We start from the raw sequence: 23,667 nt of genomic DNA on the forward strand, positions 1-23,667 counted from the left end.
GTTGAAAAGTCTTCTCTTGCATATCAGGTTCCAAATCACCTTGTGCCATTCACCTTGGACTTCAGGGTGGTCCACTGTATGAGGTGGCTGTCCACTCTACTAAACATGGTCTTGGCAATGAAAATGTTTTCTGGGTGGGAGATGTTGGTTCACCCCCTTTTGCCTTAATACCCTGAGATTTATTTCAGACCACAGAGGGACAATGTGCCTTTAATGGTAGATAGATGTGTAGTGATTACACTGAACCATCCAGACGGCAGTAGAGTTCTGCTAGTGTCACGGACTAGAGAGATGTTGGCCCTTTCCAGCTCTGAATTCTGTAGTTCCATGACATTGCTAATGGAACAGGATTCATTCCCTTACAACACCCAGGAGGGAAGGTAGTAACACAGTCAGGGGAGATTCACAAACAAAATGGATTCAATTTGACATGAGGGTAGCCATCTTGTGTCCTAACTACCACAATTATTCCAGAGACATAAGAGTTAGTGTCTATATTTTCTGCACTGTCCCTCAGAAAATAGGATAAAATGATTAGAGTAGCATTAAAGGTATTTCCACTGGACCCTGGCTTCTGGAATGCACCCAACATTGATGTTTTCTTAAATAGGTACATTCTGGCTTGGCTGAAGTCCCTGAAGTTACCCTAACCAACACACATATATATTCTTCTGACTCAAACTGTAGAGTTCTACCTGGTACTGATGCCACCTAAGACCAAACTTCAGTAAATTGACCAATAAATTGTACTATGTGCAATACTAGATCTACTAGATCTCTTTTCTTTGCCTAGGCATCCCTCTGCCAGTTTTCATTCTTTGGGACTAGATTGTTCTAGAATGCCCACTCAGGAAGAATAGTTGTAACTCACGGAAGGACAGAGCATTGGTGGTTGTAGTGGACTGAAGAATTCAAGAAAAGATATCAAGAAATCATAGACTGTCACTCTCTGTCTGTCACTCTCTGTGTGTATGTGTGTACACATGTAAGCTAAACCCAACGTACTGGGCAAAAATTAGCCCAAGCAATGGCAGAGTCTCAGGTACCCAGGGAATATTTGGGAGGCACATTAAGAAAAATCAACCTTAAAACTTAATGAACTCATTGCACTGGCTTTAAGAGACTGAACCCCTCAAACTCTTGAGTAGCAACATAACAACAAACACAATGCTGTTAGGAGGCACGGCATTTTTGAGGTGTTATGCCATCAGGGTAGAATCCTCATGAATGAACTAGGGCCTTGATCACAAGACCAAACAGAGATCTCTCACCTGTTTTGACCAAACAGAGATCTCTCACCAGTTTTGTCACAGTTTTAAGATGTGAGAGTACCACAAGAAGGCAGCGTCTGCTACCCAGGAGCAGGACCTCAACCTGAAGTGCCTCCTGAATCGTGTACTTCTGGCCTCAAGAAATAACTCTGTGACCCTCTGCTATAGTAATCTGAATAGACACTAGTATTATTTCATTTTCATTTTCATCTCTTATTTTTCTCTTTTTTTTCCCTCTGTTTCTGATGTGTTCTCCTTCTTATGTTGACCTGACACATCTTAAATCATTCAGGAGCAGCCATGGGCCCAGATATGAGCAACTAGTACTTTGACCACCATATTTCATCAGTTCAAACACATGAATTCACTCGAATTACATATTATTTTGTGATTCACATTATTTTGTGATAGCTCCATTCTCTTGCTTACTTTTTGTCTTAGTTCTATGGCTGTGAAAGACAACACGACCAAGGCAACTTTATGAAAGAAAGCATTTAATCCGGGGCTTGCTTACAGTCTTGGAGGGTTAGTTACATAATCAGGCGTGCCGTAGGAGCAATAGCTGAGAGCTTTACATCCTTGTCCACAGGCAGAAAGACAGAGAGAGACACTGTGCTCGTGGGGGATTTTTGAAAGCCCCACCCCACACCCCCCACCCCACGAAACACCTCCTCTAGTCTGCACTTCCTAGTTCTTCCCAAACAATTTTACTTCCTGGTGACTAAGCACTTACATATATGAGTATGTAAACCACCACACTTTTCTTACCAAAGGAAGTGATTTATGTAGCTGTCAAAATCTCAAAATACTTGGCTGACTGTAGCTATCCAGGAAACAGATACCTACTCACCTGAGATGTCATCAACCACCACAGGACTCAAAGATGAAAGCTTGGGTTTTGTGTGTTAATGGAACTGATCTTTACTGAATATTCACCATGTCTAAATCTGGATTCTAGGAAAATAAAAATGATTAAGAGGTTCACCAAAATCTTTGCTTACTGGAAAAAAAGAGATGCATAACAATTAACAACACTAACATTGAAACAAGCTATTATTCTAAAGCTGCTTTACCATATTCTGTGACAGATAGCAATGACCCGTTATTGAAGTAACCTTTAGAAAATTTAACTTCCCTTCTGAAGGATTCTTCTAGCCCTTTCAGTCTTTGTAGCCTCCAGAGTTTAACCAGAAGTTCTCTTTCAACTGACTGTAATCCCTCCAATGCAGATATTTCTGTGGGGCAGCTGGGCTGACGGGCACAACAGTTGTCTAGAGCACATTTGAGCCAGCTGTTTGGTACTGTTACGGCTAGTTTTGCTTGTCCGTTTGACTACATTTGGAATTAATTGAAACTCAAGCAGCTGGGCACACATATGAGGGATTTCTCTTAATTTGATTATCTGAAGTGGGAAGACCCACGTTTAATACTAATTTTTTGAGGTGGGGAGATCCACCTTCAAACTGAGCCACACCTCATGGCACTTGTATAAAGGAAGTTTTCTCTTTGTATGCTTGCCCTTCTTATTGGAAAGTCCATTGCTTCTTTAACATTAGGACCAATTTCTTTGGGATTCTGGTATATACTGCAGTCAAGCTGAGACATCTACCCTAATAGACTGAACAACTACTGGATTCTTGGACTTCCACTAGCACAGCCCTTGTTGGACCAGCTGTGCCATAGCCTGTAAGCCATTCTAATATATTTTATAGCTGAATGGTTTTTAATTTTCATACAAAGATCTACTACCTAGATCTTACTAAAAGAAATTCTCGGGGCTTCAGAAATACATATGAAAGCATGGCTGATTGAGCAGAAAAGATGGTATGGGTAGAAATATGCTTTTTTGGTTCATTAAAGTTGTAACCCATAGATTTACTCTCTTCTAGTTAGCTTTCATCTGTCAGCTTGACATAGCCTGAGTTATTTGAGGGAGTCTTAATTGGGAGATTGTCTGGATCAGACAGGCTGCACACATGTCTACGGGGCATTTTCTTGCTGTTGAGTGATGTGGGTGATACCACTCCTCAGCATTGGTCCTGGGTTGTATAAGAAAGCTGGCTGAGCATGAGCTAGGAGGCAGCATTCCACCATGCCTTCTGTTTTAGTTCTTGCCTAGACATCCCTCAATGATAGATTTTACTTGGAAGTGTAAGCAAGGCAAAGCTTTTCCTCCTCAAGCTGCTTTTGGCCATAATGTTTATGGGAGCAAAAAGAAATCGAACTGAGACATACTCTGAATATGTTTAACCAATGTGGACTTTGCATCATAATGTGATATTGCTTATAGCTTGAAGAAGCTACTCACTCAACACACCATCACCCATACTTGAAGGTTTCTCCCACAGAAAGCCTGAGAAAGGAGAGAACTGCCAAGTGCATTCCGGAGTGGTTTGAAGGGGGCCATTTTGTTTTTGTTAGAGTGAACTGATGCACGAATGGGTATGTTTTAGTCAGATAGATGGAAATTGGCTAACTGTGGCTCTGTAGCAATTTTAAGTCTCAGCGTTTCTATCTTATTTACTAGTAATGACTTAAATAGTTTTCGGAGTTCCTCAAGTATAAGGTAGTGTTGTAAGGATACATGTTCATTATCCAATGAGGCAATGTGCAGAAAGGCATGAACACACAGTCCTGAGACCACTGTCCTCAGGAAGCCCTGCTTATAAGGCTGGCCCTTGGCTTACATCTGGGGACTCATAGAAGACTCCCACTGTTTCACGCACGCTTAGCTCTGTGTGTAAACAACGTGCTTTATGCCAGAAATCTGCCTCCCTTCCAGGGGTCTGGAATTGTAATGTTTAAGACAGAGGGTGTCTAAATGACCAGTCCCAATCAATACTCTGTCACCGAGTCTCTAATGAGCTTCCCAGAGAGACAACATTCCATATCCTACATAAATCATTGCTAGAAGAGTCACGTGCATCCTGGATGACTCCATCGGAACAGGGCTCTTGGTAGCTGATGCCAGATCTCCTCCCTTTGCGGATCCTGGATTGTGTCCTTTTCATGTAGCAGCGCTTCATTGTGGATGGATCTGCATGTTGAACCCTGTGGATTTTCCAAGCACTCACTGTACCTCAGGGTGGCCTTGGGGATCCCCTCCCAACATGTGTATAGCCTTACTATCTAAAGTGATTTAAAATAGCTATGGCATTATTATTTAAACTCCATACAGGCCTTGGGCCTAACCAGTAAACGGACCCATGCAGAATGGCTGATTTTTAACCCCAATGAATACTCTACAACTTTAGAAATGCTACCTCCCTCATAAGGTGACTGTGAATCAGAGCAGGTGTGTTTGCTTAAACGTGTAGAACACTAAATGGCCTATTAGTATATCATTACACACACCCCCAATCCCCTCTACTCCTCACTTAATATCACAGTCCCACTGACCAACAGAATGTCCCCGAAGAATGGAAGTAGCTTTGAGGAAAAGGAGAGCTTTAGTATGGAACTCCTCCTACTCCCTGTTTGTTTACTTTGCAATGATATCTGTTATGACAGATTCTTCCTGAGACAAAAAGAAATTCCTGAGTATCTTCTCTTTTGACTTCTGTGGTCTCTAGCTTCCTAGCCCGGAGAGCCTACAAGGTACAGTAGGTGACATCATTGTGACGAGCTGGATGTTGTAGAAGGAACAATTCATGGGAGCCCCTTGATTATGGTGGCCATATTTTCTATTACTCACCCACAATTGGACACATTTTCTTAGCACAGAAGTTCAGTCTGCTGAAATTGTCTTTTCTCAACTTCCCCTCCTGCCTCTCAAGCCTTCTGATGAATAAAGAGACAGCATGTTTCCATGTAGGGACACCAAATGACCTCAGCCTTCCACGAACCTATTCTTGCATCTCTTTAAAGAGGAAACTATTCCTGTTGCAGGTCTGCAGTGAAGAGCCATATTGAGGAGGCAACAATGATGATATGGCAGTGAGAGATGAGCTTGGGAAAGTCCAGGCTGTCTGAGTGGTAGACAGTGGGGATGGGTGAAAACAGATGCCTTCACCTCCATCTACTCCTTGAAATACTCTTTCCTAGAAAAGCAGAACTTATTCACACCTTTGAGTGGAAAGTCCAGGAGCATTGAGATACAATGATTGACAGCTATGGGATCAAATCCATGCCTGCTAGCCCAGTTTTGTCAAAGTAAATTTGAGCAAACATGTGGATATTGTGTACTTGAAAAGACAGCTTCACCATAATATGTGCTAAAAAGGGAGCAGAGAAGGGAGTAGATTTAGGAAGAAAAGCTGGTAGTCTCCAAGAGACACTTTACATATATGAAAGATTGTCACACAGGATAATTCTTGTAGCCAGGATTTGGGAGGTGGGGGGTGAGACATGGAAATAAAACAAAAGACTCCCTTGCCTTGAAATAAAAAGCATGCTAGCCTGAGGAAAACCAGTGTCTTCATACCAAAGATATAAATGGTTCCCAGACCTTGGCAAGGGGTTGCCTTGTCGCTAGCTGAACTCTTTGAGGAAATCCTTAGCCAGAAGCCCTGGGCTCTGGTCACACGTGCATCATTTGATCAGCTGCCCAACTTTTTACCTAAATGGCTTCGCACTGCCATCTCCTCAGTTTCATTAACAGTAAAGAGAAGGATGCAATCAACAATCGAGGCCCACTATGAAACTTCAGTAAAATGATGGGTTAACATGCTGAGCACACACTAAATTTATATGCTAATATTGGTTGTTATTCTTTTTGTTTTGTTGTTTTTAGACAAGGTCTCACTCTAGTTTTGAGTGCCCCCAGAACTCACTATGTAGCGCAAGTCAGGCCTGACCTTGCAGAAGTCCTCCTGAGTCAGACTTCCAAGTACTGGGATTGCAGACAGGAGCCACTATGCCACGCTAAGACAATGTCGTTGGCTAAACCAATGATGTTTACTAGAGCCAGGGTTAAACAGAACACGTAAACACAAAATAGAAACCCAACTTTCATTCTACTGAACATTCAAAAGAAAGGATTACCTCCCAAGAGCCAAACATAATAAAGCTACATTATAGGCAGAATGGGCGTTGCAATAAATTCCATGAATGGTCAGTCAAAATATCAGCCTTTCCAGTGGTCTAAACAGGCCATGGGCATCAATTAAGATTTAGGTCAAGGCCTCTGACACAAGCAGTGATTTATTTTCTGGGACAAAGGAAGACAAATCTTTCCCTGTGGCTGGAGAAGAATAGCATTCCTTTCTATTGTAATCATGGTTCATCAAGGAAATGTTGGAAATCGAGGCGGGGCCGTGTAGGGTGCCTGTGAAAGTGATTATATGGTTGAACTTTTGAAATACACAGCCAGCACAAATAAGTTTGAACGACTTTTACTGTTGAAAAGAATTTCAGAGAAAGGAAGTTTGACGAATGTCCCAACGCAGTTGTCTTCTCACTGAAGGAGGTCACCATGCCTGCCATATTTCAGAGACTCCCCTACCAATGACCGTCATTCAAACCTTCAGATCTTTCTTCATAAATAATACACTGTCGTTAGATGTAGAGTAAACTACAATTAGCAAGTCTCTCCGCTTCTCCTAGAAGGCTTGCCATGGAAATTCTTATGGTTCCAGACTGAATTTTAACTCTTCCCAGGAGACCAAACTCTCAGATCCATCTATGGCAATGTGATTTTAAGAATGAATGATATCCTCTGAACCAACGAATTGCTAGAATTCTGTAAAGGTAGCTACTAGCTCTTTTGACATTATCTGCTGAGCACTTTTGACACATAAAGCCCACACTGTGGTGTGAGTTTCGTATCTCTGTCAGCATTCTCAGTAGTCCAGGAAGCAATGCTCCTCAGCTTTAGCTTTTCCAAGGCCTTTTCCCAAGTGTACTCAGAGGCAGGAGCTGCTGACTATCAGGGGTGTAGTCCCAAGTATTTTGGTGAGTGATATGGGCAAGGTGTTAGCCAAGGGGAAGCCATGAGTATAACAGTTCACGGGTAGCCTGATACTCAGCTCGTCTCCTCTGATCATCGGTGCTTAGTGAATGTTTGCACTTTGAGAGGGAAAGAAAGATAGAAAGAAACTTAAACATGTATTCAATAAGGGCAGAGCAATGAAGACCTGTTGGATTTATAGATGACAAACACAATTAATCTAGCAACACTTTTTGTTCTTTATTAGCACACAAGAGTTGTCAGTGTTGAGGGCTGGTCAGACAGCTCAGTTGGAAAAAGTGCTTAGCACCAAGCCTGATGAACTGAGTTTAGTCCCCAAAACTCAAATGGTAAAAGGAGAAAAGTGACACCCAAGAGCTCTTCTCTGACTTCTACACACAGATTATGGCAATGTGCTCCTGAGAGACCACACATACTTAATAGATTAAAAAAAAAATTAAGAGCTGTTAGTGTTGAAAGTCTACTGTGCCAATCTTTCTCTTTAATAACGAACCACACAACAAAAACTATAACCTTGGTACAAGTAAACAGACACAGCCCAGAGCAAATGAGCCCAGTAGTGTTCCATCTTAAATCCATCTTTAAAAGTTCATGCTGGTGGTAGTCTTGTCTGTGTTGAGCTCACCAGTACTCAGTACACTGCAGAGACCCAGGACATGCCTAGTGGCCAACGGCCAATCCACAGGTTGGCCTGTATGAGAACAAAACTGCTTTAAGAGCCCCTCCTCAATTTCACACGTTCTCATTAACTGTAGACATCACGTGACTTTGTTTACTGAGGCTGGACTGAGGCTGGGCTGAGTTGAACTGAATGCTGTGGATACATTTGGGCTTCATCTTGTTTTTCCATGATCTCTAGTGTAATTCTCCCTCTCTCTCTCTTTCTCTTTCTCTCTGTCTCTGTCTCTGTCTCTCTCTCCCCTGTGTGTGTGTCTGTGTGTGTGTGTCTATGTGTGTGAAATCCTTGTATTCCTCTCTTTTATCCCAGGTTGGTCTGGACCTTACACTTGGGATTCTCCTGCCTCTACCTCCTGCGTAGTAGGATTTGCAGGCATGTATCACCGTATTTGGTTTATATGCTTCTGGGGCATTGAATCTAGGAAGGGTCTTCAGCATGGCAGGCAAGCACTCTTCTAACTAAGCCACACCTCAGCCTAGCTCCTTCTGCTTTATGAAACTGCATCACCATTCCTTAGCTCACTCCTAAAAGGTAATATGAATCAAGCACCTTAATGTCTCAAAGGAAGCACTTTGTGTGTGCTTGTATATTAACTCATATTCAGTACTACCCAGTGTGATGGGACTTGTCACATCCTCTGCAGATGAGAGACTGACTTGCATGACAGGCGTGTGGCAGAGGTGGAATACAAGCCTGGGAAGCTGCTGGCTTCCTTAATCACACCAGCAGTTACTTGAGCTCCCTTGGCTCTGTCCATCGCCTGAGCCCCTGCCAATCTGTCTCAATGGGCATTGTTGCCACTTACTTCCTGACAGTTCCCATGCTGCAGAGAAAGGGGTCTCCTTAGGCAGAATGAACTTTTATTGCTTCTCATGTAGCTTAGAAAACGTTTTCGCTTTCTGTTCTATTTCTGGCAATTATTGGCTGCCACATGAACAAGAGAAGCAAACAATGAAGATCTGAGACTTACAATAAGGTTTTAACCACTCCTAGCGTGTATGCTGGTTTGTATAGGAATGGCTCCTATAGGCTCATATGTTTGAAGGCCTGGTTGATAGCTGATGGTTGTTGCAGGCGGCGTGTCACTGGGGCTGGTGGGCTTTGAGGTTTCTAAAGTTCATGCATGGTGCAGCCCCACCCCCACCTCCACTTGCCTGCCTGCCTGCAGGTCAGGATGTAGCTCTCAGCTCCTTCTGCAGCACCTGCCTTGCCTACCACCATGCTCCCCATGATGATAATGGACTAACCCTCTGAAACTGTGAGTAATCTCAACCAATGAAATCCTCTTTAAAGGAGTTGCTTTGACCATGATGTCTCTTCACAGCAACAGGACAGTGACTAAGACAACATGAAAATGTAATAATTCTCCATTCCTCTCTGTCACAGATTCTCAGATGCACAAAAGGGTATGTGCCAGAATACACACATGTCAACATAAGATCGAGGAATTCCTGAGTCTACTGTCGATAATGAAAATAACAAATTCACTTGAAAATTCTGGAATATTGGCAAGGTGTGCGGCATAAAATAAGCCTGTAAAATAATCCCATCCTACTTTAAAGATTTCTGGGTCTACATTTGGTTAGGCTTTTGTTTCATAAAGTGATAGATGTAAAAAGATTGTCAAAAAATAATTAGCCTCATGGGGCCGGAGAGATGGCTCAGTGAAGAAGATGGCTCGGTGGATGAGAGCAGATGCTCCTACAGAGGACCCAAGTTTGGTTCCAGTACTCACAGAGCACACAACTCTGCTTACATCTGGTTCTTGAGTACCCGACTCCCTCTTCTGACCTCCGCAGGCACCAGACACATAAATGGTGTAGATACAGACACACAGGAAAAGTCTCATATCCCATGAAATCAATAAATCTAAGAAGAAACTGGCATCGACTGGGTGATTTACTGTTTTCGTTGATTTAAACTTGACACTCACACCTTCATATCCCTGCCCTCTATTGTTTTTAACAGTGTCATACTACTCCAGAGTGAACTGTGAAAGTGTAATTTACTAAGACCCTACTGATGAGCATCCAGGCTGTGCTGGCATCTGCGTCACACACACATGGTTTCTAAAGGAAGAATCCCCTGCAGGCTGAAACTCAGTGAAGAGTGCTCAGGCCAAGTTACCCTTCTAGGCTACTCAGGGAAAAAAAAAATACAGTACAGAGAAAACATGAGACAGAGGCCAAACACCCTTCTAAGTATTCAGGGAATAGTGTCAAGGATGCTAAGTGATGTATAGAGAGACTCTCTGCGAAACACAGCTCAGGAGACAGAGTCCTCTGATAAATCATCCCTGCAGGAAACGAGGAAGGCCAGGGCCCCAGTTTGGAGTAAGAGGCCACATGAACCATTGCTAACGTTTTCCGAAAGTCAAAACAAGCAGCCAGAAATATTTTCTCTGTAAAATGTTTAGTCCAAAAATATTCTTTGCTCTGCGAGGCTGCAGCTCTGTTGTTTATCCATCAGGCTGTTAATACAAACAGTGGAGCTGGGTCACATTTGCTTCTCCTGAGGAAAACAAAAAAATGTCTAACTTTGCCTACAGTCTTCACAACTGGATGGAGCAGTCTTCTCCTCACTCAGCCACTGCCTGGCCTCCTGCCCTCCAGGGCAAGATGCAGACGGGGGTGACCCCAGATCCCACCTCTGTCTTCTCTCATACCGTACTACGGATCTCCTCACAAGCTCTCCCTAAAGCTCACACACCTCTATTCAAGCCACCCTTTCTACCCTCACGTTTCGTCATGCTTTCCTGTCTGCACCCTGCTACAGCAAAGATACCTTGTCCTATTTCTTATCAGCAGAGAGCCCTCTCCTCCTGACTCTGAGTTTCTAACACTCCCTCCCTCACTTGCTCATCTGTTCCTTCCTTCATTCCAGCACTTCTGTGTGCTGATATATAGAGAAAAGAAAACAGACTGCTATGGCTTTGGAACTGTCAGTCCAGAGGAAACAGACTGCAGGTACTTATTGTCTCCTCTGCTGGGAGAGATAGGTTACCAAAGGAGTGTGAGAGGGGGTGACATGGGCGTGGTGATAGAGGACTTCCAGGGCAAGGTGAGATGCGGCTACGATGCTGAATGGGAAAGACACGCAAGCCTTATGGGTGCTTCCCAAGTGTCTTCCTAGGTCAAGATGTCTCAGTTAGGGTTTCTATTGCTGTGGTAAAACACAAGGACCAAAAGCAACTTGGAGAGGGAAGGGCTCATTTTAGCTTACACTTTCCACATCACATTCCATTACTAAGAAAAGTCAGGGCAGGGACCTGGTAGTGGGAGCGGATGCTGAGGCCATGGAGGGGTACTGTTTCCTGGCTTGCTCCCCGTGGCTTGCTCAGCCTGCTTTCTTATAGCATCCAGGACCACCAATGCAGGGTTGGCATGGCCCAAGGTGAGTGAGGACCTCTCACATCAATCATCAATTAAGAAAAGGCACCACAGGCTTGCCTGCTGTTGAAGCTCCTGTGGGCATTCTCTCAAATTGATGTTCTTCATCTCAGATGCCCCTATCTTGTATTACATTGACACCAACAAACAGATAAACAACCAAAACAACACCAACACATACCATCAAACAAAACCAGCTAGGACAAGAGGGGACCGGCCACGAGTGTTAAAGTCCTGATGAGGTATATTCTTGGCCCTTGTTGGAAATCAAAGAGGCTGCTTAGCTCTTTGAAAATAAGTTATTTATAATAGCGATGCTGGACTGAAAGCAAAATTGTAAGGAAAGTAGAGAGATTTCCATGTGTTTCTGCCTTACTCATGCATAGCTTCCCCCATGCATTTGTTACAGCTGATGGACCTACATTGGTAAATAATTAGCACAGGGTGCACACTCAGTGTTGAGGACTCTGGTTGGGATAGGTCAAGAATCACAACCATAGTGTCACAAGAAGAGGTTGCCAGGATATTGAAAAGTCCTCTGTGTTCCCTGATGCTTCCTATCCTCCCCCACCATTACCAGCCAATGAGCTTTCATCTCTCTGTAGTTTCACCCTTCCCATAATGCATCAGATTTGCAATCACACAGTATGGGGCTTCTTCAGTTGGCCTTCTTTCACCTAGCAGTATACTTAGGCATGTTCTGTTATGGTTTTTGCTTCATCAAGAGATGTTCTTTGCTCCACTGAAATGGGAGAGATTCTTGAGAGTCGGGGCTACATGTTGGAAATGATATGCTGTCAGACGTGGCCATGATTTCTCTATAAAATTCCGCTCTGAGGTGTGCCAGTGTGTATTACAAGGTCTGTGGTCTTTCCAGTCCTGACTGAAACCTTGGGGATGAAGTACCACTCAGCTTCCCATCGCTGTCACAAAAGGCTTCAGACAGCTCGACAGAAGGAAGGGTTTATTTGGGCACCTGGTTCCAGAGTGCTCAGTTCTTATGGTTACTCGTCACTAGCAGCTTGACTGGATTTAGAGTCACCTATGAGCCATATCTTTATGTTTGATATATCTTAGTGTGTGCCTGTACTATATCTTAGTGTGTACATGTGATATATCTTAGTATATGCCTGTGTTAAATCTTAGTGTGTGCCTGTGATATATCTTAGCGTATGCCTGTGATATGTCTTTTTGTATGCCTGTGTTAAATCTTAGCTTGAGCCTGTGATATGTCTTTGCATGTGCCTGTGAGAGTCTTCTCTGTATTTAGCTGAGGAGAAAAGACAAAACCTGAATGCAGATGGCAGCATCCCATGTACTTGGGTGCAAGACTGAACAAAAGCTGGGGAAGCCAGCTGAGTGTCAGCATTCAGCTCTCTGATTCCTGGGTGCAGATAGAAAGTGACCAGAGCCCCTGCCTTCCAGTCAGAGCCATTCTTGATGCCAAAATTTCTTCATCACGATGGACCATCCTCTCTCGAACCCTAAGCTTTTGTCAAGTATTCGGTCACAGCAATTAGAAAAGTGCCTAGTACTGCTCGTGCTTAGTTGCTCTTAGTACTGCTCGTGCTTAGTTGCTCCGTTGCTTTTAGGCTTGTGACAAGGCTGTGTCTAATAGTTGGAACATGTGGCAAGGGAAAGCAGGGACCTCAGGGAACAAATGTCAGGGAACAAAAGGAATGCCAGGGGCCCCCACCTCTCCTTCAAGGGCATGCCTCCCGTGACCCAATTCCCTCCTGATAACCCTCCGCCCCACCCCACCCCCACAGTTTCCATCTTCTCAGTGGCACAATGAATGCCTTTAACACATGGACCTTTGGGGTCAGTAACTAAACTCCAGCAGATGGTGGCCTGCTGCCTCTGACAGCCACATTTCTTGAAAATGGGCTGATGTTCTTTTGTTCTGTTTCCATGCTCCTGGCCATGTGTGTCATTTCACAGCAGGCCAGCACAGACACATTCATTGAAAGCAAATAGATTCCCAGTTCTGAAGAACATGAACTAAACACCCTGATAGCTAAGGGCTGCTCTCTTCACACACACACACAGACACACACACACACACACACACACATACACACACACATGCACACACCCCAAAATGAAGCCAGTAAGATAAATATCCATACAGAGAAACCAGTACACTTTGTCAAGTCATTCTATACCTCCCAAAAGTAGTCGCTTCTGAGGTGGTTCTCTTAAAGGGCTGGCTATATAAAATAAAATAAAATAAAATAAAATAAAATAAAATAAAATAATAAAAAATAAAATAAAATAAATTAAATAAAATAAACTGTGAAGAACATGAAGTAAGTGCACACAAATAATTCCATTTTATTTTGAGTACAATTGCATGTAATTTGTTCACTCTTGTGGTCTCCTACAGCTGAGTCATATGTTGCAGTACCAGGGAAAGCTCCATAATGGACACTATGTTGTGTGTGTTAGAAGTGTTTCCTTTTACCATTTTTCATAAAGCTGCTGTCCCAGATAGACAGTCAAGTCTGTGAAGAGTCCTTGCTCCACTCATTAGCATATTCCAATCTGTTCGACAAGGAGAATTTAACTTGGATTGACAATAACTGAACTCACAGTAGTTCCGGAGGTGTGAAATCTACCACAAGTACTTCAATCACATTTACTTGATCCTCCCCAACCACCTCCAGATTTTATCTGCTTGTCTACCAGCTTCATGCTGAATTCCAAGGACCTAGAGCATCCCTTGAATCAGACTAGGCCCTCAACAATATTTACCAAGTTCCAGAAAAGCAGGCAGAATCTGAGGCAGTTAATCTTATACATCAACTTGGTTAGGACAAAGATACACCAATAATAACTACTCTAGAGATACCTGTAAGATTTACATTGAAATCAATAGATTGTGAGTATGTTAAGATGGCTATCCATAACGTATATGGTGGTGTGTGTGGGGGGGGTGCTCATCAAGTCAGTGGAAGGCCTTGCTAGACAAAGGCCTTCTCTTTCCTGAGCAAGAAGGCCTTGGACTTGAAATCCAGCATCCTTGAGGCTTGAGGCCTTTCAGCCCCACACTAAAGAAGCAAACCTTAGAACTTTTCAGCTTTGTGATGGTGGTAACACACTTGGTCAGTCCATAACTACGGCTTGCTGAAGCTGTGTCCCTTGGTGTGGCCCGAAGCTCCAGCTTACCACTCTGCTTCCCAGGGTCGCCCAGACCCAGCCAGCCACAGTCTCACTTCCTGTACATGTTTCCTCTCACTGCAAGTGAGGCTGTGGCTGGGGAATTCAGAGTCATGAAAAGTAGTCAAAAGGTTATTAGAGGTCCACAGGCCATACCGTTGGATGATTCTGTGATAGCAAAAGAACCCTCAGGATGGCAAGGGAAGACAACTGCAGAGAACACATCAATGGGAAACTCCCAAGTGAGCACCCTAGCAGCTTTGGCTCTCTCTAGCATCAAGCAAAGTGTCCAGCCCTCCTGACCTGGTCTGCTGGTCTGGGGCCTAGGCTTTGGAAGGGAGGTACTTACACAGGTTCCTTCACTGAGGGCTTAGGGGTTTTGTGTGATGAGGAAGTAGATGGTAAAAAGTGAAAGCTGTAATTTCCTCAAACCTGCACAGGTTGGACGGGGTGCAGCCAGTCTTCATCTTTCTCACGTTCTGGGGTATCTCTATCTCCCCCTTCTTCCTCCTCCCACTTCATGTCCCACCTCTCCTCTGATTAACTCCTTCCTTCGTCTCTCCAGCTTCTAATTCATCCATCCCCAATGTCTACTTAAAGTGTTTCATTTCTTCCCCTCCCCCACCCCTGGCCCTTTTTTCCTTGACAGGCAAGCTCAGGCTGCCACCAAACCCTCTGCTTCCTGCCTCAGCCTCCCCAGTGTAGGGTGACAGGGCTGTATTGTTACTTTGGGCTTCTAAAACGTGTCTCCAATTTCAGGTTAAGCCTTACATCTCTGCTGCAAGTATTTTGTGCTCCAAAGACGGAGAAATTTGGGAGCCATTGTGCCTTCCTGGCATCCTGACTTAGAGCCTGCATAGTTGCCAATGCTTAACACTGTAAATTCATAGAGCCAATAGACTGTCATGAATTCACGTGATAGAATGCTGTGCTGCTGTGAAAATTAACCACTAAGCAACCATCAGTCAATCAATGAAAATCTCTCTCTCACTCTCTCTCGCTCCCTCGCTCCTCTTTCTCTCATATGTTCAGGGATTAAAGGTAAAATACTGCCCTTTCATGAGCTAGCTAAGAATTATTTCTACCACTGAGCTATCCAGTCTCTTATTAATACCTCTGCATCAACATAACTAACCCTTGGAAACAATGTTGAGCCAAAGGCCAATTCACAGAAGAAGACATATTGTAAGATCACATTTATTTTCAGTTATCAAACAGGCACTTTCTCCTCTCTCTCACACACACACACTGTGGGTGTATGATCTCTCTCTATCTCTTCATCATCTATCTATCTGTTCGTATGTCTGTGTGTATACATACATACACACACATACATACACACACACACACATATATATATATATATATATATATATATATATATATATAGAGAGAGAGAGAGAGAGAGAGAGAGAGAAATGTGTCATGCATATTTTTAGATGAGGCCAAACAGACTGTGCTAGTACACACTGAAAATTGTTGCTGAGGCTACAGTGGACCAAAAGAATGAAGTAGCAAATAATAATAATAATAATAATAATAATGTGACTCATTTGGATTAAGACCCTAGCTGTCATCTTGTACCCCATAAAATGTTGCAATGTTTTACTCTCCGGAAGTTTTGCTCAGGTGCTTTGTGGAGGAGGCAGATCAGCAAGGGAAGAGAGGTCATTTGTAGCTGGATATGTCCTTTTGGAGAAATGTGTTGTGCCTGTCACAGGGAGCTTTTCCTGAGGTTATGCGTGTGATACTGAGTGAACCAACTGCCAATCAGATTCAAGCACGGCGAGCCCAACTTAAGTGTAGTACCATGGTACCTGATAATAGCAAGTCACCTGCTGCTGGTTTAGGCAATTACTGTACTGTACGTTTTGATCATTAAAGCACCATTCTTTGACACAATTTGATTGTAAAGAGAGACCACAGCAGTCTTTCTTGCTCCCTACACTTCTTGATACAATCCCTAGTGCTTGCTGTCACCTGGTGTTATTTTCCTCATCACGGCTGTAGGAACAGAGGCTGTACAACATACATACACTTCATCAGTGGTCCTCAACCTTCCTAACGCTGCGGCCCCTTAATACAGTTGCGCACGTTGTGGTGACCCTCCCACCAACCATAAGATTATTTTCACTGCTACTCCATAACGGGCATTTTGCTACTGTTACGAATCGTAATGTAAATATCTGATATGTAGGATATATGTGATATGCTACGTGACCCTGTGCAAGGGACGCTTGACCCCCTAAAGGGATCACTACCCACAGGCTGAGAACTTCTGGCCTACAGCGTCTTCAATGCTGCCTGCATCTTGCCCCACTCCAGGTTAATAGTCTTTTCCTTCTCACAATGCTCTTCTCATTTGACCGCCGGTCTCTCTTCTCAGAGCTCTGCGTGGCCGACCTCTCTGCCCTCTGACGGCCACCTGAACCCCTCCACCTTACCTAGTTTTCATCTCCGTGTTCCTTATGGGATCTTACTGATTCCGAGAAGGGGCCAGTTTTCCCCAGAATATGTTCTGGCCTTCATCACATTTGCACGGCTGTCGTTGGGGCTCAAGACACAATACCTCAAAACATGATTGTACGAGTCCACCAGAATATACTATGTAAAGTATGCCCCTGTGACATGTTGTCTATTTTATTTTACATAAAATAGGGGTTATTTTAAGAAATCACAGCCATGTGAACTTTGACACTTTGCTTGTTTATATAAGAAACCACATCTGTTGAAAAAAAAAAATCTCATTTTTTTTAAGTATGTCTCCTTATCGCATCAGGAAAATGATTAAACCAATAGAGATATTATTGATCCATGGAGAAGGTGTCTGGTAAGTCTGAGTCACATTACCTTCCTCTCGTTTTTTCTGGGATTCTATTCTTCTGTACATCAAGCCATTTCTTTTAAGAAAAGTAGGCTTTTCTCTTCACTGTCACATCGTTGTCCTACAACTTGTTAGAAATTCAGAACCCCCAGATTCCTCCCTGAAGTTCAGAATGACGCATGAGCCTCCGTCACCTGCCTGCTGCTTTGAACCTTTTAGTTTTATGTAACATATAATTAAATGTGTTTTCTCTGGCTAATATGCCAAGTTAATTCACAGCTACCCAAGCAAGGAACTTTGAAGTATAGAAGAAAGCAATTCTCCCTTTGCTGTATTAATGACCGCCTGCTACTCTCCTGAAGTTGAAGCTTGTTCTCATTTCTACAGGTTTAGAGTTAAAATATGGCTGGCAATTGTGAGCCATGTCTCTAGAGAGCTGTTAAATAAATCAATTTGCCGATGAGATATGGCGGGACTCTAATTCAAAACTGACTGCCTATTGTCCTTCGTCTGCTCTTATTCTCATTCTTAGGATGAGAATGTCCCTGAAAACAACCAAGTTTGAAGCAGAACGGAGAAAAGGAGAAAGGGCATTTGACTGGGCTACAGTAGTCTTTCCAGAACAATTGTTCTTCACGCCCAGTTCCGAGCGGGAAACCAAGTTCTGGGGAAAGAGGAGCACCCTCTTTAGAGGAAGTTTAAAAAACTGGAGTCTCCATTCTCCCTTATCATAGAAAAAGCTAGTGGCCAGTGTCTCTAGCTTTCACTATATATGACTTTTCCCCCTTGTGTGCATTTATTTTAGAGGCATTCCAAAAGGGGGGGTGGTCACTTCAAATCCTTTGCATCATAATAAAGATGAAAGAAAGAAAGAAGAGAAGAGAAGAGAAGAGAAGAGAAAAGGAAAAGAAAAGAAAAGAAAAGAAAAGAAAAGAAAAGAAAAGAAAAGAAAAAAAAAGAAAAGAAAGGGAAAGAGTTAAATGAATACAGAGAAAAGAAAGATTCGGGTCATCAAAGTGGTCCAGTACAGCTGGAAGAACATAGCATAATTTGAACCCCTCTTTAAAGGAAGTGTAATGAGAACTTCTTTACGGAGTTCATAGCACATAGCACATAGCACATGGTATCAGTCACAATTTCTTGCCCCCAGAGAGAATGAAAACAACTGTATTCAAGAGCTTTATCTCCTCCAGGGTACGGCAGGAGGGAAGGAATCCCGTACTTACACACCAGGAAGCGGTGAAAAGGGATGATTTAAAGAATGGGAATCATCAGACTTTTATGTGATCTAGATCTAGAGATTCCAGGTCTGCTCCAGGTCAAACTGCCTCCTGAGCAGCCTGAACCCTCCCCTCCATGGTTAAGGGGTGTTAACAGTGGAGACATGGCCCGGATGTCTGACACCAACACAGGAAGTAAGAATCTGAACGCCTTCCAGCCCTACCCTCACCCCAAGCCACAGCAAGTAGCTGGCACTCACCCAAAGGCAGAACCACAGTTGACAGACCATCTTGTGACGTTGGCTACCTTGCCCTCTCCTGGGTAGGCAGGAAGGGATGGGAGCTTGTCCCTCTGTGTCCTTATGCTTGTCACTCTGCAGCTATCCGGCTTGCATCTAGGGGCAGATGACGGCTCTTCTGTACTGCACAGCCACACCCGTAAGAGTGGCCTGTGCATATGTGGGGTTTTCTTTCCGGTTGCTGAGAGGCGATGTTGTCTCAATTCATTTCCGCTCTATACCGCTGCCACCTCCTCCTCTTCCTCCTCCTCCTCCTCCTCCTCCGCTTCCTCCTCCTTCTCCTCTTCCTCCTTCTCTTCTTCTTCCTCTTTCTCCTCATTCTTCTACTTCTTTTTCTCTGTCAGACTTCCTAATAAGCTGGGGATACTTTGTAATTGTGAGTAAGGTAACAAAGCTAAGTTTTACAGGATGGCTTTTCTGTGGTTTGAAACTGGAGAGATCTCAATGTTGAGATTAAATTCTCTTGAAATTGCCTTTCTGGGCTGCATTGCAGCAAAATATAGGCTATTTTGGAAGCCAACTGGATTTGGTAAATTTTTTTTTTTGTTTAAGTAGACTAAATTTGTTCTGGAGGTCTTTACATGGACCTCCAGACATGGAGCATTCTTACATATAGTAAGTATTTATTGAGATTTGTGGGCTACATCCCTAATTGGAGAATCTCCAACTTACAATGTAGTAAGAATCAAAGATTTGAACCAGTGGAAAAAAAAAGTGGAAAGCTATTTGGTCCCAACCCCCTTTTCCTTTTCTCTACTTCTGAGTGGCAAATAAGTGAACCACCTGATCAGAGTTATGCCCTATGATGCACACTTTTGTGCCTCAACATCCTCACCTGAGCAATGGCAAAAACACGGAGTATTATAAGAATCGAATGGGTTAGCATCTGGCATAGAATAAGAACTGTGTGATCGTTTGCTGTTATTATCAGGGCCAGTTTTGTATCTTTCAACCTCTGTCTTTGTTTTCTTCTTTCCCTCCCTGTTTCCTATTTCTGAGGATTGCCTAGGGAGCTACTTAGAGACAGCTGATGAAGAGAAAAGAGAGGAGTTATGTGAACAACAAATGTTCCTAAACATCCACTCATACCTGGTGTTCCACCTTAGGGCTAGCCTGCTATTATGAGCCTCTTCCCCCTCCTAATGAGGTTCCAATGGAGCCTAAGGAACCAGTGAGTTTATTTCGCTTCCTTACAGAGCATGGGTGAGGAGTAATGGGCAGGAGTGTGGGTGACCTTAAAGCAGTCACACTGGAAGGTCTGAATCCAACATGGATGATGGTTTTTCCAGGGCTGTGTGGCTAATGCCCTCTCTACTCTTTTCCCACCTGGATGTATACTCTAGACCCTCCTTGAGATCTTTGAGGCCACATGCAATTAGGGCAGAATTGCCTGAAACTACTTGGGAGAAGTGGCTAGATACTTAAGGGTCCCATGACTCTCTGCCTCCTCCTTCTATTCGGGAACCTCATTAGCCAACAAGCCCAGTTATGGTGATCTTTTTGTGAGCAGGTCCAGCTGAAATCCTGAAGACCATCCCAGTTTGGCTCAGAGGACATTCCTGGTCACCTGTTCCTCATCAATACAAAGGAAAATGAGTATTTGATCTCCACCTCATCAGTTCCAGCCTATGCTTTCTTTTACACTCTCCTGACCCCACCCTGGGTGTGTGTGTGGGGGGGGTGTGCACACGTGTGCATGGTGTTTGTGTGTGTGTAATGCTGTGACTTGAATTCGGAGCCTCAAGCACATCGATCATATGATCAGCCCACAGACACACTGCACCCTCCCTCCACTTCTGTTGGTTTGTTTTAATATCCTGTACCATTCCACCAAAATTCAGATGCATGTCCTTTATCTTAAAGTGCCTGAGACAGCAAGAGTCTCATTGAAGAATAGTCTACCCATAAACAGACACCGCTTTGGGCAGGCAGAGAAATGCAGCTCAGCTCAAGATCTACAGAGTGATTTATTCACACACCTGTGTTTAACATCTCCATCTAGTCTCCCACATGTCATGGAAGTGAATCAGAATAACTACTGAGCTACTCTCCCTCCTTGGACACATGCTATGTATCTAGACCTTGTCTAGGCTCTGAGTAGATTATTCTGTTTGCAAGTTGCTTAATAGTACAGAGTGTTTGTAATGAACTGTTGGTGCAGAGGAAAAGGCCTGTACATACTTCATCTAAGTATCCTTGTACGCATTTCGCATTATCAAAGGATCATTTCTTCCTCGGGCATTTAATATGATGTGTGAACATTAGGATGCAATTTACAGTTTTATAGTATAACAAATACCATCAGAGTCTCCTTGTAAGTCAGTAGTACATGTGTGTGGAGGCTTGTGCATAAAATATTAGGTTTCATAGCTTGTCCACAGATGATTCTTCATGTCAAGGAACCCTATTCTCTCTGTTGAGATGGGTGTATGGGGGAAATAGGTGCCTGTGTGCATTCTTGAGTGCGTGTGTATGTGTTCAGGTGTCCTTGCTCATGAGGAAGTATGTGGAGTAAGTATGTGGAGGCCAGAGGTTGAGTTTGAATATATTCCTCCATCACTTTTCAACTTATATTTTGAGGCAGGGTCTCTCACTGAACCTGCTGCTAACCAATTCAGCTAGACTGGCTAATCAGACAAGACACTGGGATCCTTCTGTCCACCCTTCAGCACGGGGGTTATAGACAGGCGCTGTCACAGCTGGCTTTTATCTGGGTACTGGGACTCTGAACTCAGGTCATCAGGTTACACAGCAAGCACTTTCCCTACTGAGCCATCTCCTTAGCCCTCTGCTGAGGTCTTCAGACTGGAATGAAAACATGCTGAATTTGTCTAAAACCAAGTCCTAATTATTTTGGAAAAACAAGTTAATATTTTTTACAGTTGACAAGATGTAGGATTTCTGTGCCTGTTTTCTTACTTGGGCTTTCAGATTTTTTTCCTTCTGCTTTTTGTTTTGTTTTCTTTCTTTTTCTGTTTGATTAGTGGCAGGTAATGCTGTTTGTTAAAATTTTTATGAACTACAGATGGTTCTCACAGAAAAGAAGAAGAAATTTCTAGCTACTTACTGCAAGGAAGACATTGTTTACATTTCCATCTGCACTTAAACACTATCCCTGGCTGCTTTAATTGGCTTCTCTGTGCTATCTCATTGGCTGAAATCTCAGTTAACACCCCAAAACAGTTCACGGATCTCTGCTAAGCAGCAGCCAAACCCCAGACAGCTGCTTGGACTTTATCATGGATGTTTGGTCTAAGGACACATGTTTAGTGGAATGGAGAGGAAGGAAAAAGTGACAAGCACTTAAGATAAAGGGCAGGACAAGGTTTACGCGTGTATGTGTGTATGACTCCCATTTGCTCGACTCGTTTCCTTCCACGACTGGACACATCACCAGTCACTGAACACATTACCGCTAAAGAATTCAAATAAGTGTGCTCAAGGGTTGGCTTGGCAAGTTGGTTAAGAACAAAGTTGTCTGTTGTTTTTGTGCCTCGTCGCTGCTTAGGCGTGGGAGTCAGCATTGTGCTGAGCCTTTTTTAGTTTGGGAAAACTAAATTCAAGATCTATATTTTTTGCTCATTCAATGCCTATGTGTACCTGCAGGCTCCCTGTAGCTTTTGTGATTCCTCAGTCCACGAGACACTGACCCCACTTCAGTGGAGATATAGTTTACTGACATAAGTTTTTCCCTATGAGAGATTATGACCCAGTAGGGTCATGGTCTGAATGTGTTGTTGAAATACATGCATTAGAAACAATCTTCACCCAGGAGTGGTAGAGCATGCCTGTAATCCCAGCACTTGGGGAGGCAGAGGCAGGAGGATCTCTGTGAGTTCGAGGCCAGCCTGATCTACAAAGTGAGTCTGTGACAGCCAAGGCTACACAGAGAAACCCTGTCTCAGAAAAGAAAGAAAGAAAGAAAGAAAGAAAGAAAGAAAGAAAGAAAGAAAGAAAGAAAGAAAGACTTAATCTTCAACTTCACAGAGCATTGGTCATTCAGAGGTAGTTGATATTAGAGGAGGTCTTAAGGATGGTGCTGCCATGATGGTGTTGGTGGCTTCATAAAAATGGGAAGAGAGGTCCAGGCTAGCACTGTGTTCTGCCTCCCAGAGAAATAACCTCCAGCAGGTTAGGATGCAGCAGAAAGGCCCTCGCCATAAACCAAATGGAGCTGGGGCCCAGCCTTATACTTTCCAACCTCTATATCCATTGGCCAAATAAGCCACCATGCTTTATAAATACTATCCATGTCTTGGGAGAACGTCACTATTTCTTGAATTATACGTCTCATTCTGCTATTCTTTAATACTTTCAACCATAGCATCAAACACGGCTACATAGGTGTGGTCTCAGTGGCCACCATTTTCAAGAGTGGGTATTAGCAGTTAAGTGACATTTGCAAAGCTGAAACTCTCCTTCTGACACAGAGACAAGGGTGTGAGGGAGCGTGACCATAGGGAACAACAGAAGGAAGACTGAATTCTTTAAAAAAAGCAACATTGATTTAACATGATAAAAAGAGATGATATACACATTTTCATTCTAAAATCACCCTTCATTAGACTGCATGTGTACTTCGTATAATATATGCAAAATGAATATAATGACATATGCACAGATATTTAGTTTGAAATTTGAAAACTGACTACTGATGGGCAGTAGTCTTCTCCAGTGAAATAAAAGTCCAGCATTTTAAACTCACCTACACTTTAAAATTTTTTCTTAAAATCACTTACTTCTTTACCAGGTAGTAACCATTTTTGACTTAAAAAAAAGTTAAAATCCTATTAGTAATAACATTCCTACAATTCTTATATCAAATTTTAAACTCCACACTTAATAAATTTCTCTAGCGACAAGCTAATCTATCTGGTGAACCGAGCTCTGCTGACCACCGGCTCTAATTTCAGCTCTC

At 43.2% G+C, this 23,667-nt stretch overlaps 1 protein-coding gene across 1 annotated transcript in view; it reads right to left on the bottom strand.

The window, feature by feature from the left end:
• Positions 1-18,870, bottom strand: part of Nedd9 (neural precursor cell expressed, developmentally down-regulated 9) — a 170,648-nt gene extending 151,778 nt beyond the window's left edge. The window contains exon 1 of the mRNA XM_060372801.1: positions 18,711-18,870. The gene's annotated coding sequence lies outside the window, so the exon portion shown is untranslated. The remainder of the gene's footprint in view (positions 1-18,710) is intronic.
• Between the last annotated feature and the right edge of the window lie 4,797 nt (positions 18,871-23,667).

This window comes from Meriones unguiculatus, chromosome 19 (assembly GCF_030254825.1).
Source record: "Meriones unguiculatus strain TT.TT164.6M chromosome 19, Bangor_MerUng_6.1, whole genome shotgun sequence".
NCBI classification, from domain to species: Eukaryota; Metazoa; Chordata; class Mammalia; order Rodentia; family Muridae; genus Meriones; species Meriones unguiculatus.